Source organism: Lutra lutra, chromosome 5 (assembly GCF_902655055.1).
Source record: "Lutra lutra chromosome 5, mLutLut1.2, whole genome shotgun sequence".
NCBI classification, from domain to species: domain Eukaryota; kingdom Metazoa; phylum Chordata; class Mammalia; order Carnivora; family Mustelidae; genus Lutra; species Lutra lutra.
In genome coordinates, this window is record NC_062282.1 from 162,293,335 (window position 1) to 162,306,843 (window position 13,509).

The 13,509-nt window shown below is 36.8% G+C and overlaps 1 pseudogene; it reads left to right on the top strand.

The window, feature by feature from the left end:
- The first annotated feature begins 11,217 nt into the window (after window positions 1-11,217).
- Window positions 11,218-12,142, top strand: LOC125101294 (olfactory receptor 2AK2-like; annotated as a pseudogene).
- The last annotated feature ends 1,367 nt before the right edge of the window (window positions 12,143-13,509 follow it).

The following is a 13,509-nucleotide window of genomic DNA, read 5'->3' on the forward strand; positions in this document are numbered from 1 at the left end:
ATGTTGCACTATTCTTTGTGGAGAAAGTCTTTCCAAAACTAAAGTACTTTATAGAAAAGTAAACTAAATTTTATACATAAAATAATTGGGAGAAATAAAGATAAGAGATGTACTCATTTTACTTTTAAATTACTGATGTATTCAAGTTACATAAAGTATAATGTAGATCTCTGTATATTCCCTGTGTAACATCCCTAAAGTATGTTACCTTGACCTTCAAGTTCTACAATTCTTTCCTTTTCCTTTACTTTGTTGTTCTTGGTGTTTTTGTTTTCTTTTTTCAAATCTGTGTAGAATAATTGCTTTGTTTCATCCCATAAAGTTAGTTAAGGGGATTAATGGTTTAAAAATCAAAGTCCCCTTAATTTCTAAAAATTCAATAATATTATTGATATAGAAAAAGATTAAATTAATACCATGTTATTTAAATTATTCTCCCTGAATTTAAGCATAATTTTCCCATTTTGGAACTTAAGAAACCCCTGAATTCTACTTTAAAACCATACCAATACCTTTTTTTTTTAAGATTATTTATTTATTTATTTGACAGACAAAGATCACAAGTAGGCAGAGAGGCAGGCAGAGAGAGAGAGAGAGAGAGGGAAGCAGGCTCTCTGCTGAGCAGAGAGCCCAATGCGGGGCTTGATCCTAGAACCCTGAGATCATGACCTGAGCAGAAGGCAGAGGCTTTTACCCACTGAGCCACCCAGGCGCCCCATACCAATACCTTTTAATATTTTTTCCATTTTATTTTATTTTATTTCTTTTCAGTGTCCCAGATTTCATTGCTTATGCACCACACCCAATGCTCCATGCAATACGTGCCCTCCATAATACCCACCACCAGGCTCACCCAACCTCCCACTCCCATCCCCTCCAAAACCCTCAGTTTGTTTTTCAGAGTCCACAGTATCTCATGGTTTGTCTCCCCCTCCAATTTCCCCCCAACTTACATCTTAAATTTGTTTATTTTTCAGAGAAAGAGAGCACAGGCAGGGAGAGTGACAGGCCAAGGGAGAAGCAGGCTACCTGCTGAGCAAGGATCCTGAGGACTGACTTGATCACCAAAACCCTGTGGTCATGACCTGAGCCCAAAGCAGACAGTTAAGCAAGTGAGCCATCCAGGCATCTGCATACCAAGATGTTTATGATTGTTGTACAAAGGCAATGAACTACATAACTAGACCATTTGCAATGTCATGTAATTCCTCAGAAATTCTTAGCTTTTTTGTACACAAAAAAACTATACATCAATTAGTTATTAATTATGCCAAATCCAAATCCATATACATATTTTAAAGATAAAATACAGTTAAGTAATACATTTTTAAGTATTTGGTGATGTGATTGTTTCTCACTATGATGAATATAAGAGAGAATTAGCCAGAATTCTAGGTTATTTTTTTTTTCCCTTTTGGAACACTGACAGCAGTTCTAATGAAGCATAATGTGCAGTGTAAAATATTGCTTAATTGTGGACTAGAGACCAAGTTTTCCCAAAAGGGCTGTTGAAACCAAAATATGAATTTCCACCAAGAGAGATTAAAAATCTTACAAGAAGGGAAGAAAATGACTGTACATTTTTCTGCTGAGTTTCTTATGATAAATGCTTAAAGACATATTTCCTTTTTTTATTTTAATTTTTTTTCAGCATAACAGTATTCATTATTTTTGCACCACACCCAGTGCTCCATGCAATCCGTGCCCTCTACAATACCCACCACCTGGTGCCCCCAACCTCCCACCCCCCACCCCTTCAAAATTCTCAGATCGTTTTTCAGAGTCCATAGTCTCTCATGGTTCACCTCCCCTTCCAATTTCCCTCAACTCCCTTCTCCTCTCCATCTCCCCTTGTCCTCCATGCTATTTGTTATGCTCCACAAATAAGTGAAACCATATGATAATTGACTCTCTCTGCTTGACTTATTTCACTCAGCATAATCTCTTCCAGTCCCCTCCATGTTGCTAGAAAACTTGGGGATTCATCCTTTCTTTTTTCTTTTTTCACAGCTTTATAAACATATATTTTTATCCCCAGGGGTACAGGTCTGCGAATCACCAGGTTTACACACTTCACAGCACTCACCATAGCACATACCCTCCCCATATCCATAACACCACCCCCCTCTCCCAACCCCCTCCCACATCAACCCTCAGTTTGTTTTGTGAGATTAAGAGTCACTTATGGTTTGTCTCCCTCCCAATCCCATCTTGTTTCATTTACTCTTCTCCTACCCCCTCAACCCCCCATGTTGCATCTCCTCTCCCTCATATCAGGGAGATCATATGATAGTTGTCTTTCTCCGATAGACTTATTTCGCTAAGCATGATACCCTCTAGTTCCATCCACGTCGTCACAAATGGCAAGATTTCATTTCTTTTGATGGCTGCATAGTATTCCATTGTGTATATATACCACTTCTGCTTTATCCATTCGTCTGTTGATGGACATCTAGGTTCTTTCCATAGTTTGGCTATTGTAGACATTGCTGCTATAAACATTCAGGTGCACGTGCCCCGTCGGATCACTACGTTTGTATCTTTAGGGTAAATACCCAGCAGTGCAATTGCTGGGTCATGGGGTAGTTCTATTTTCAACATTTTGAGGAACCTCCATGCTGTTTTCCAAAGTGGTTGCACCAGCTTGCATTCCCACCAACAGTGTAGGAGGGTTCCCCTTTCTCCGCATCCTCGCCAGCATCTGTCATTTCCTGACTTGTTAATTTTAGCCATTCTGACTGGTGTGAGGTGATATCTCATGGTGGTTTTGATTTGTATTTCCCTGATGCCGAGTGATGTGGAGCACTTTTTCATGTGTCCGTTGGACATCTGGATGTCTTCTTTGCAGAAATGTCTGTTCATGTCCTCTGCCCATTTCTTGATTGGATTATTTGTTTTTTGGGTGTTGAGTTTGCTAAGTTCTTTATAGATTTTGGACACTAGCCCTTTATCTGATATGTCATTTGCAAATATCTTCTCCCATTCTGTCAGTTGTCTTTTGGTTTTGTGAACTGTTTCCTTTGCTGTGCAAAAGCTTTTGATCTTGATAAAATCCCAAAAGTTCATTTTTGCCCTTGCTTCCCTTGCCTTTGGTGATGTTCCTAGGAAGATGTTGCTGCGGCTGAGGTCGAAGAGGTTGCTGCCTGTGTTCTCCTCGAGGATTTTGATGGAGTCCTTTCTCACATTGAGATCCTTCATCCATTTTGAGTCTATTTTCGTGTGTGGTGTAAGGAAATGATCCAATTTCATTTTTCTGCATGTGGCTGTCCAATTTTCCCAACACCATTTATTGAAGAGGCAGTCTTTTTTCCATTGGACATTCTTTCCTGCTTTGTCGAAGATGAGTTGACCATAGAGTTGAGGGTCCATTTCTGGGCAATCTGTTCTGTTCCATTGATCTGTGTGTCTGTTTTTGTGCCAGTACCATGCTGTCTTGATTATGACAGCTTTGTAATAGAGCTTGAAGTCCGGAATTGTGATGCCACCAACTTTGGGTTTCTTTTTCAATATTCCTTTGGCTATTTGAGGTCTTTTCTGGTTCCATATAAGTTTTAGGATTATTTGTTCCATTTCTTTGAAAAAATTGGATGGTACTTTGATAGGAATTGCATTAAATGTGTAGATTGCTTTAGGTAGCATAGACATTTTCACAATATTTATTCTTCCAATCCAGGAGCATGGAACATTTTTCCATTTCTTTGTGTCTTCCTCAATTTCTTTCTTGAGTACTTTATAGTTTTCTGTGTATAGATTCTTAGTCTCTTTGATTAGGTTTATTCCTAGGTATCTTATAGTTTTGGGTGCAGTTGTAAATGGGATGGACTCCTTAATTTCTCTTTCTTCTGTCTTGTTGTTGGTGTAGAGAAATGCAACTGATTTCTGTGCATTGATTTTATATCCTGACACTTTACTGAATTCCTGTACAAGTTCTAGCAGTTTTGGAGTGGAGTCTTTTGGGTTTTCCACATAGAGTATCATCTCATCTGCAAGGAGTGATAGTTTGACTTCTTCTTTGCCGATTTGGATGCCTTTAATTTCCTTTTGTTGTCTGATTGCTGAGGCTAGGACTTCTAGTACTATGTTGAATAGCATTGGTGATAACGGACATCCCTGCCGTGTTCCTGACCTTAGCGGAAAAGCTCTCAGTTTTTCTCCATTGAGAATGATATTTGCGGTGGGTTTTTCATAGATGGCTTTGATAATATTGAGGTATGTGCCCTCTATCCCTACACTTTGAAGAGTTTTGATCAGGAAGGGATGCTGTACTTTGTCAAATGCTTTTTCAGCATCTATGGAGAGTATCATATGGTTCTTGTTCTTTCTTTTATTAATGTGTTGTATCACATTGATTGATTTGCGGATGTTGAACCAAACTTGCAGCCCTGGAATAAATCCCACTTGGTCGTGGTGAATAATCCTTTTAATGTACTGTTGAATCCTATTGGCTAGCATTTTGGCGAGAATTTTTGCATCTGTGTTCATCAAGGATATTGGTCTGTAGTTCTCTTTTTTGATGGGATCCTTGTCTGGTTTTGGGATCAAGGCGATGCTGGCCTCATAAAATGAGTTTGGAAGTTTTCCTTCTATTTCTATTTTTTGGAACAGTCACAGGAGAATAGGAATTAGTTCTTCTTTAAATGTTTGGTAGAATTCCCCCGGGAAGCCATCTGGCCCTGGGCTTTTGTTTGTTTGGAGATGTTTGATGACTGTTTCAATCTCCTTACTGGTTATGGTCTGTTCAGGCTTTCCATTTCTTCCTGGTTCAGTTCTGGTAGTTTATATGTCTCTAGGAATGCATCCATTTCTTCCATTTTCAAATTTGTTGGTGTAGAGTTGCTCATAGTATGTTCTTATAATTGTCTGTATTTCTTTGGTGTTAGTTGTGATCTCTCCTCTTTTATTCATGATTTTATTTATTTGGGTCCTTTCTCTTTTCTTCTTGAGAAGTCTGGCCAGGGGTTTATCAATCTTATTCATTCTTTCAAAGAACCAGCTCCTAGTTTCGTTGATTTGTTCTATTGTTTTTTTGGTTTCTATTTCAATGATTTCTGCTCTGATCTTTATGATTTCTCTTCTCCTGCTGGGTTTAGGCTTTCCTTCTTTTTTTTTAAGCTTTTTTTTTAAAGATTTTATTTATTTATTTGACAGAGAGAGATCACAATTAGGCAGAGAGGCAAGCAGAGAGAGAGAGAGGGATAGGCTTTCTTTCTTGTTCTTTCTCCAGCTCCTTTAGGTGTAGGGTTAGGTTGTGTACCTGAGACCTTTCTTGTTTCTTGAGAAAGGCTTGTACCGCTATATATTTTCCTCTCAGGACTGCCTTTGTTGTGTCCCACAGATTCTGAACCGTTGTGTTTTCATTATCATTTGTTTCCATAAATTTTTTCAATTCTTCTTTAATTTCCTCGGTGACCCATTCATTCTTTAGAAGGATGCTGTTTAGTCTCCATGTATTGGGTTCTTTCCAAATTTCCTCTTGTTATTGAGTTCTAGCTTTAGAGCATTGTGGTCTGAAAATATGCAGGGAATGATCCCAATCTTTTGATACTGGTTGAGACTTGATTTAGGACCAAGAATGTGATCTATTCTGGAGAATGTTCCATGTGCACTAGAGAAGAATGTGTATTCTGTTGCTTTGGGATGAAATGTTCTGAATATATCTGTGATGTTCATCTGGTCCAGTGTGTCATTCAAGGCCTTTATTTCCTTGTTGATCTTTTGCTTGGATGATCTGTCCATTTCAGTGGGGGGAGTGTTAAAGTCCCCTACTATTATGGTATTATTGTCGATGTGTTTCTTTGATTGTGTTATTAACTGGTTTATATAGTTGGCTGCTCCCGCGTTAGGGGCATAGATACTTAAAATTGTTAGATCTTCTTGTTGGACAGTTCCTTTGAGTATGATATAGTGTCCTTCCTCATCTCTTATTATAGTCTTTGGCTTAAAATCTCATTGATCTGATATAAGGATTGCCACTCCTGCTTTCTTCTGATGTCCATTAGCATAGTAAATTCTTTTCCACCCCCTCACTTTAAACCTGGAGGTGTCTTTGGGTTTAAAATGAGTTTCTTTTAGGCAACATATAGATGGGTTTTGTTTTTTTATCCATTCTGATACCCTGTGTCTTTTGATTGGGGCCTTTAGCCCATTAACATTCAGGGTAACTATTGAGAGATATGAATTTAGTGGCATTGTATTGCCTGTAAGGTGATTGTTACTGTATATTGTCTCTTTTCCTTTCTGATCTACTACTTTTAGGCTTTCTCTTTGCTTAGAGGACCCCTTTCAATATTTCCTGTTGAGCTGGTTTGGTGTTTGCAAATTCGTTCAGTTTTTGTTTGTCCTGAAAGCTTTTAATCTCTCCTTCTATTTTCAATGATGGCCTAGCTGGATATAGTATTCTTGGCTGCATGTTTTTCTCGTTTAAGGCTCTGAATATATCATGCCAGCTCTTTCTGGCCTGCCAGGTCTCTCTGGATAAGTCTGCTGCCAATCTAATATTTTTACCATTGTATGTTACAGACTTCTTTTCCCGGGCTGCTTTCAGGATTTTCTCTTTGTCACTAACACTTCTAAGTTTTCCTATTAGGTGATGGGGTGTGGGACTATTCTTATTGATTTTGAGGGGGGTTCTCTGAACCTCCTGGATTTTGATGCTTGTTCCCTTTGCCATATTGGGGAAATTCTCTCCAATAATTCTCTCCAACATACCTTCTGCTCCCCTCTCTGTTTCCTCTTCTTCTGGAATCCCAATTATTCTAATGTTGTTTCGTCTTATGGTGTCACTTATCTCTCGAATTCTCCCCTCATGGTCTAGTAGCTGTTTGTCCCTCTTTTGCTCAACTTCTTTATTCTCTGTCATTTGGTCTTCTATATCGCTAATTCTTTCTTCTGACTCATTTATCCTAGCAATGAGAGCCTCCATTTTTAATTGCACCTCATTAATAGCTCTTTTGATTTCAACTTGATTAGATTTTAGTTCTTTTATTTCTCCAGAAAGGGCTTTTATATCTCCCGAGAGGGTTGCTTTAATATCTTCCATGCCTTTTTCAAGCCTGTCTAGAACCTTGAGAATCATCATTCTGAACTCTATATATGACATATTACCAATGTCTATATTGATTAGGTCCCTAGCCTTTGGTCCTGCCTCTTGTTCTTTTTTTTGTTGTTGTGCATTTTTCCGCCTTGTCATTTTGTCCAGATAAGAGTATATGAAGGAGCAAGTAAAATACTAAAAGGGTGGCAACAACCCCAGGAAAATATGCTTTAGCCAAATCAGAAGATATCCCTAATCGTGAGGGGGGAGAAAGGGGATAAAAAGGAGTTCAGAAAGAAAAAAAAAAAGAAAAAAAAAAGAAACTATTAAAAAAAAGAAAGTTGATAAAGAAAAAATATAAAAAGAGGAAAAAAATATATATATATTAGATAAGCTTTCAGATAGTGGTTGATTTTCTGTTACTAGAATTGCTGTTCTTCTTCTCTTCAATCTCCCGTTGGATTTGTAGGTGTTTGCAATCTTTAGATAAGCTATTTAGCTGATCTCCCACTACCCGAAGTAGTCTCAGCCTGCTACTTCACCACCATCTTGACTCCTCCTTAAAGACATATTTCCTAAGGAAAACATGAAAGTCACTAAGACCTACAGAATTTTAGTACATTAACAGCTCTTAAAAAGTGTTTCAAATTAGAGATTTGAATACTTTTGATTACTCTTAGAATTTGTTGTTTTTGATGCTCTACAGGTGTGTCATGTTAAGTAGTTTGATTATTCAAAATATATGTAACTATTCATATATATCACCAACAAATACTATTATTTTATTGTAAAAATTATTAAATAATTAAAATTTTAATTAAGATTTTAAAAAGTATTAAAGAATAAATTGTTGTAACTGTAAGCATTACCACTATGTGGGTGTTAGGATTTCTTTCTATATATACTAATGCAGATACGTCTTCCATTCTTCTTTTTAATGTTTTAAGAAAAAACAATTCCAGAAGAATGAGACACAGCTCAATATAAGAGGTTATATGCCTCAAAGGAAATGCCTTTTACATTAATAATTTTATAAAATTAAAGAAAATTTGTGTGTCTGCTCATCTTGAAAAAGATACAGTGTTTCAAGGAAATATCATCATCATTTTTAGTCTCTAAGACTTGGTTTAGTGGAGGGAAAGGACTATTTACAGTAAGTAACTATCTACCAGTAACAATCAGCTATCAAATAGATGTTTAATCTGCTGAGTCCTCTGAAGGACATGAAAAGAAATTACAATGCCTTGATGAGTTTCCTACAACTTATATTGAAAAGGAAAATATGCAGTTAGTCTTAGACATACTATTTTTAAAAATGAAATAAGTCAAGCAGAGAGAGTCAGTTATCATATGGTTTCACTTATTTGTGGAGCATAACAAATAGCATGGAGGACAAGGGGAGTTAGAGAGGAGAAGGGAGTTGGGGGAAATTGGAAGGGGAGTTGAACCATGAGAGACTATGGACTCTGAAAAACAATCTGAGTGTTTTGAAGGGGCGGGGTTTGGGAGGTTGGGGGAACCAGGTGGTGGGTATTGGAGAGGGCATGGATTGCATGGAGCACTGGGTGTGGTGCAAAAACAATGAATACTGTTATGCGGAAAATAAATTTTAAAAAATTTAAAAATTTAAAAAATAAATGATTAATTTTAAAAAATGCATTTCATTTGATGATTATGTAGTGTGAATTTTATGCATCTGACATGTGCATATTCTCAATCAACATAGTCGACTATGTTATCAACATATCACTTAAGTGACTTATGTGAAAATAATATAGAGTTAAGTATTTGAGATTTGTTTGGTCTTATATTGAATATGAATCATCCCAGCTTTAAAGAACAAAGGGGATGAAGACCGTCTTGTCACAGTGAGATACAGCCAGAGTTTGGTAGCCATGTGCAAGAGAGCGTGACCCTAGAGAATCCTTGTATTCTTGATTGGACTACTGAACATTTTTGTTTCTTTCTTCCCTAAACCATGTTTTGCATTATGTAAAGGACAAATTTATATCCAACAATATTTTTTTAAATAATGAAAATATTTAAAACAGATAAAGTATTTCAGGAAATTTAAAAAAAAATACATGGTGAGAATTTTATGCAGTTTGATTAAAGGGAAATATATTGTAAGTCATATAGTTCCATACAAGTCCTGGTTATTATTAATAATTATATTTGATATTTATTTACCTTATTACTGAATGAAAATATGAAGGAGCTGACACATTTTCTGTATGTATGACTTCCATTTCTTTAGTTTCTATCTCCTGACATCAGTTGCCTAATACCTTTACCTTAAATAAAATTTACACCAAAAATTTTGGTGTAATTCAAGGGAAATGTGGAAAGAAACAGTGCAAACATATGTGTGGACTATAAGAATAATGAGGTCTTATTATGATGAAAATAACTATATATAATTGCTTATTTGATAAAGATTTTTTAGGTAGAAATTGTTGACTTTCAGTTTGTGGATCTAATAACATACAACATGTTCTGAAACCAAGCATGGTAAATATAAACTTTAATATTGCTTCTTTTCTCTTGATAAACCAGTTTGGTTTTAAAACAAACTTTAAGATGATGTTATTTTAGTTTTTTTCCTTCAACTTGAAATTCCAAGACATTACTTAGTGCACCAGAGCTACATGATAATTAGAGTTGTTTTAAGATTGGGAGTCATAATTTTTTTTAAATATTTTTTTTATTTGTTTATTTGACAGAGAGAGATCACAAGTAGACAGAGAGGCAGGCAGAGAGAGAGGGAGAGAGAGAGAGAGAGAGGGAAGCAGGCTCCCTGCTGAGCAGAGAGCCGGATGCGGGACTCGATCCCAGGACCCTGAGATCATGACCTGAGCTGAAGGCAGCGGCTTAACCCACTGAGCCAGCCAGGCGCCCGGGAGTCATAATTTTTAAATTACATTGGTGAACATATCATAAAAGTTGTCAGTCCTTAATATATTTATTTTGTATTAATGTGAATGGAACTCACATTTAGAACTTTATCTCTAACTAGAAATGATTTTGGATGTTGGAGGAGGTGTCTAGGTGTTAGAGAATTTCTTTTTTGGGGGAAAGAAGATGCATATCTTTTAGGTGCTTCTCACCTTAACATGAACTTTCATACTTCTTCCTCATCTATCAAGTGATTTTTATATTTATAATACATTAATGTGGCATAGCCTAAAATTAATTTCCTGAACTTTATGAAAATATTTTTATAACATTCAATGCTTTTATTTTTTTAAAAGCTTTTATTTATTTATTTGTCAGAGACAGAAAGGCAGAGAGAGCACAAGAATGGGAAGCAACAGACACAGGGAGAAACAGGCTCCCCACAGAACAATGAGCCCAATGTGGACTCCATCCCAGGACCCTGGGATCATGACCTGAGCCAAAGGCAGCTGTTTAACTGACTGAGCTACCCAGGTGCCCCATTCAATGTTTTTAATACTTACTAGAGTATTACCTTTTAGAATCAGAGGTGGGGAAAAATGATTAGATAACTTTGTTTATGCTTTAAAAGACCTAAGAATTCTGTATTTAAAGGGAAAAAAGATGGGCGCCTGGGTGGCTCAGTGGGTTAGGCCGCTGCCTTCGGCTCAGGTCATGATCTCGGGGTCCTGGGATCGAGTCCCACATCGGGCTCTCTGCTCAGCGGGGAGCCTGCTTTCCTCTCTCTCTCTCTCTCTCTGCCTGCCTCTCTACCTACTTGTGATCTCTGTCTGTCAAATAAATAAATAAAAAATAAATAAATAAAGGGAAAAAAGAGGATAAAACATGTATTTTTCAAACAGAAACTTAGGGTGCTTTTAATACTGCCACAAATTCATTAGGTAATTGAGTGTGAATAATACATTTAATGATCAATAAATATAGAGATGATGGAAATTGAATGCACATACATTCTCTAACAGTTGCCTTATATGTAAAGAGATTGGTTAAGTTCTGATTATCCAGTGTTTATTCTTTGAAAGTTACTGGAATATGATAAGTTGTTTTCCACTCATTTTGCAAAGAAAATGAAAGTAGTGTTAAGTCTGTATATTTTACTTGGCTAGGGAAATGGTGTGGAGCCAATTCAAGGCACTTAATAGTCATCATTTTCTTTTCTCTTGAAGTGCAGTCATTGACCTTTCATGGAATATTCAGATAATATGTGCTGTGATATTTGAAATTAAACTATGAAGACAGGAAATCAAAGCATCAAAATGGATTTTATAGTCTCTGGCATTTTCCAGTTTGGTCAAAAGGATACTTTCCTCTTTGTTGCCATTGTAATTCTTTTTGCAGTGGCTCTGATAGGGAATATCATACTGATTTTTCTCATTCAACTGGACACCAGACTCCACACTCCAATGTACTTTCTACTCAGTCAACTCTCCTTCATGGATATAATGAACATTTCCACCACAGTGCCCAAGATGACCAGAAACTTCCTGTCAAATAGTAAGACCATTACTTTTTTAGGCTGTGTGATTCAAACATTTGTGTTCATAGTCCTTGGTGGGACTGAAGCCCTTCTTCTTGGTTTCATGTCTTATGATCAATATGTAGCCATCTGTCACCCTTTACATTATCCCATACTCATGAACAAGAAGATCTGTTGGTTCATGGTCACATGTGCATGGACCAGCTGTTCTATCAATGCTTTAGTATATATATTGTATGTATTTCATCTTCCATTTTGTAGATCACGGTTCATCAACCACTTTTTCTGTGACTTCCATCTCTATTATAACTGGTGTGTCAGGATACATCCCAGTATGAGCATACAGTCCTCCTGAGTGGGCTTATTATTCTGCTGCTACCATTCATGGCTATTCTAGCTTCCTATGCCCGTGTCCTTACTGTGGTGTTCCAGATGATCTCGGGTAAAGGGCAGACAAAAGCTATCTCTACTTGCTCCTCTCACTTGATAGTGGCAAGCTTATTCTATGTGACTGCTCTCTCCACCTATACAAGGCCACACTCCTTGCATTCCCAAGGACAGGATAAGGCAGTGGCAGTGTTTTACACCATCATCACACCCCTTCTGAACCTATTTATCTATAGCCTGAGGAATAAAGAGGTTATTGGATTGGGGCCATGAGAAGACTGTTGGTATAATGGATATTTGTACAGGAAATAGTCACTTTGGGAACCCCTTATTGATTGAGACTGAACAACACAGATCACTTTGTTTGGGATACTGTTTTGGAATATGTAAGCTCCCAGAAATATTTATGAAATTGATAAATTGATGATAAATATCTTGAATCCTGTTTGTTTCAGAATAGCTTAAAGTTATATATTTTTAAAAATTTTATGTTAGTCACTATACAGTACCTCATACTTTTTGATGTAGTGTTCCATAATTCATTGTTTGCTTACAACACCAACTGCTCCACATTTTTGAAATTGAATCAATTTCCAATCTGTAAGCTGGAAAAATTGTGTTATTATCAATATTATTTAGCTTCTAAAGTAATATATCTCACCCCGTCTACTCAGTGCTTGCATGTCACAACAAATATATTGTAATATCCTCCTTAACATCTGAAACACAATGAAAAGGAAATATAATCTATTTCAACACATAATACTAAAAGGATCTATGTAAGTAGATGTAATATAGAGCAGAGTACATAATTCAGTTATTCATGTGTTTATTCAACAACACAGTCCCATCCATGTTGATACAAAAATTAAGTATTCATCCTTTCTGATAGCTGAGTAATATCCCATTGCATATATGGACCATATCTTCCTTATCCATTCATCTGTTGAAGGGCATCTTGACTCTTTCCACAGTTCGGTGACTGTGGCCATTTCTGCTATGAACATTGGGGTACAGATGACCCTTCTTTTCATTACATCTGTATCTATGGGGTAAATACCCAGTAGTGCAATTGCAGGGTGATAGGGTAGCTCTATTTTTAATTTCTTAAGGAATCTCCATACTGTTTTCCACAGTGACTGCACCAACTTGCATTCCCACCAATAGTGTAAGAGGGGTCCCCTTTCTCCACATCCTCTCCAACACACGTTGTTTACTGTCTTGTTAATTTTGGTCACTCTAACTGGTGTAAGGTGGTATCTCAATGTGGTTTTGATTTTAATCTCCCTGATGGTTAGATATGATGAACATTTTTTCATATATCTGTTAGCCATTTGTATGTCTTCTTTGGAGAAGTGTCTGTTCATGTCTTCTGCCCATTTTTTGACACAATTATTTGTTTTGTGAGTGTTGAGTTTGAGGAGTTCTTTATAGAACTTGGACATCATCCCTTTTTCTGTAGTGTCATTTGCGAATATCTTTTCCCATTCTGTGCATTGCCTCTTCATTTTTTTTAATGTTTCCATTGCTGTTCAGAAGCTTTTGATCTTGATGAAGTCCCAAAAGTTCATTTTTCACTTTTGTTTCATTTACCTTTGGAGACATGTCTTGAAAGAAGTTGCTATGGCTGTTGTTGAAAAGGTTACTGCGCATTCTC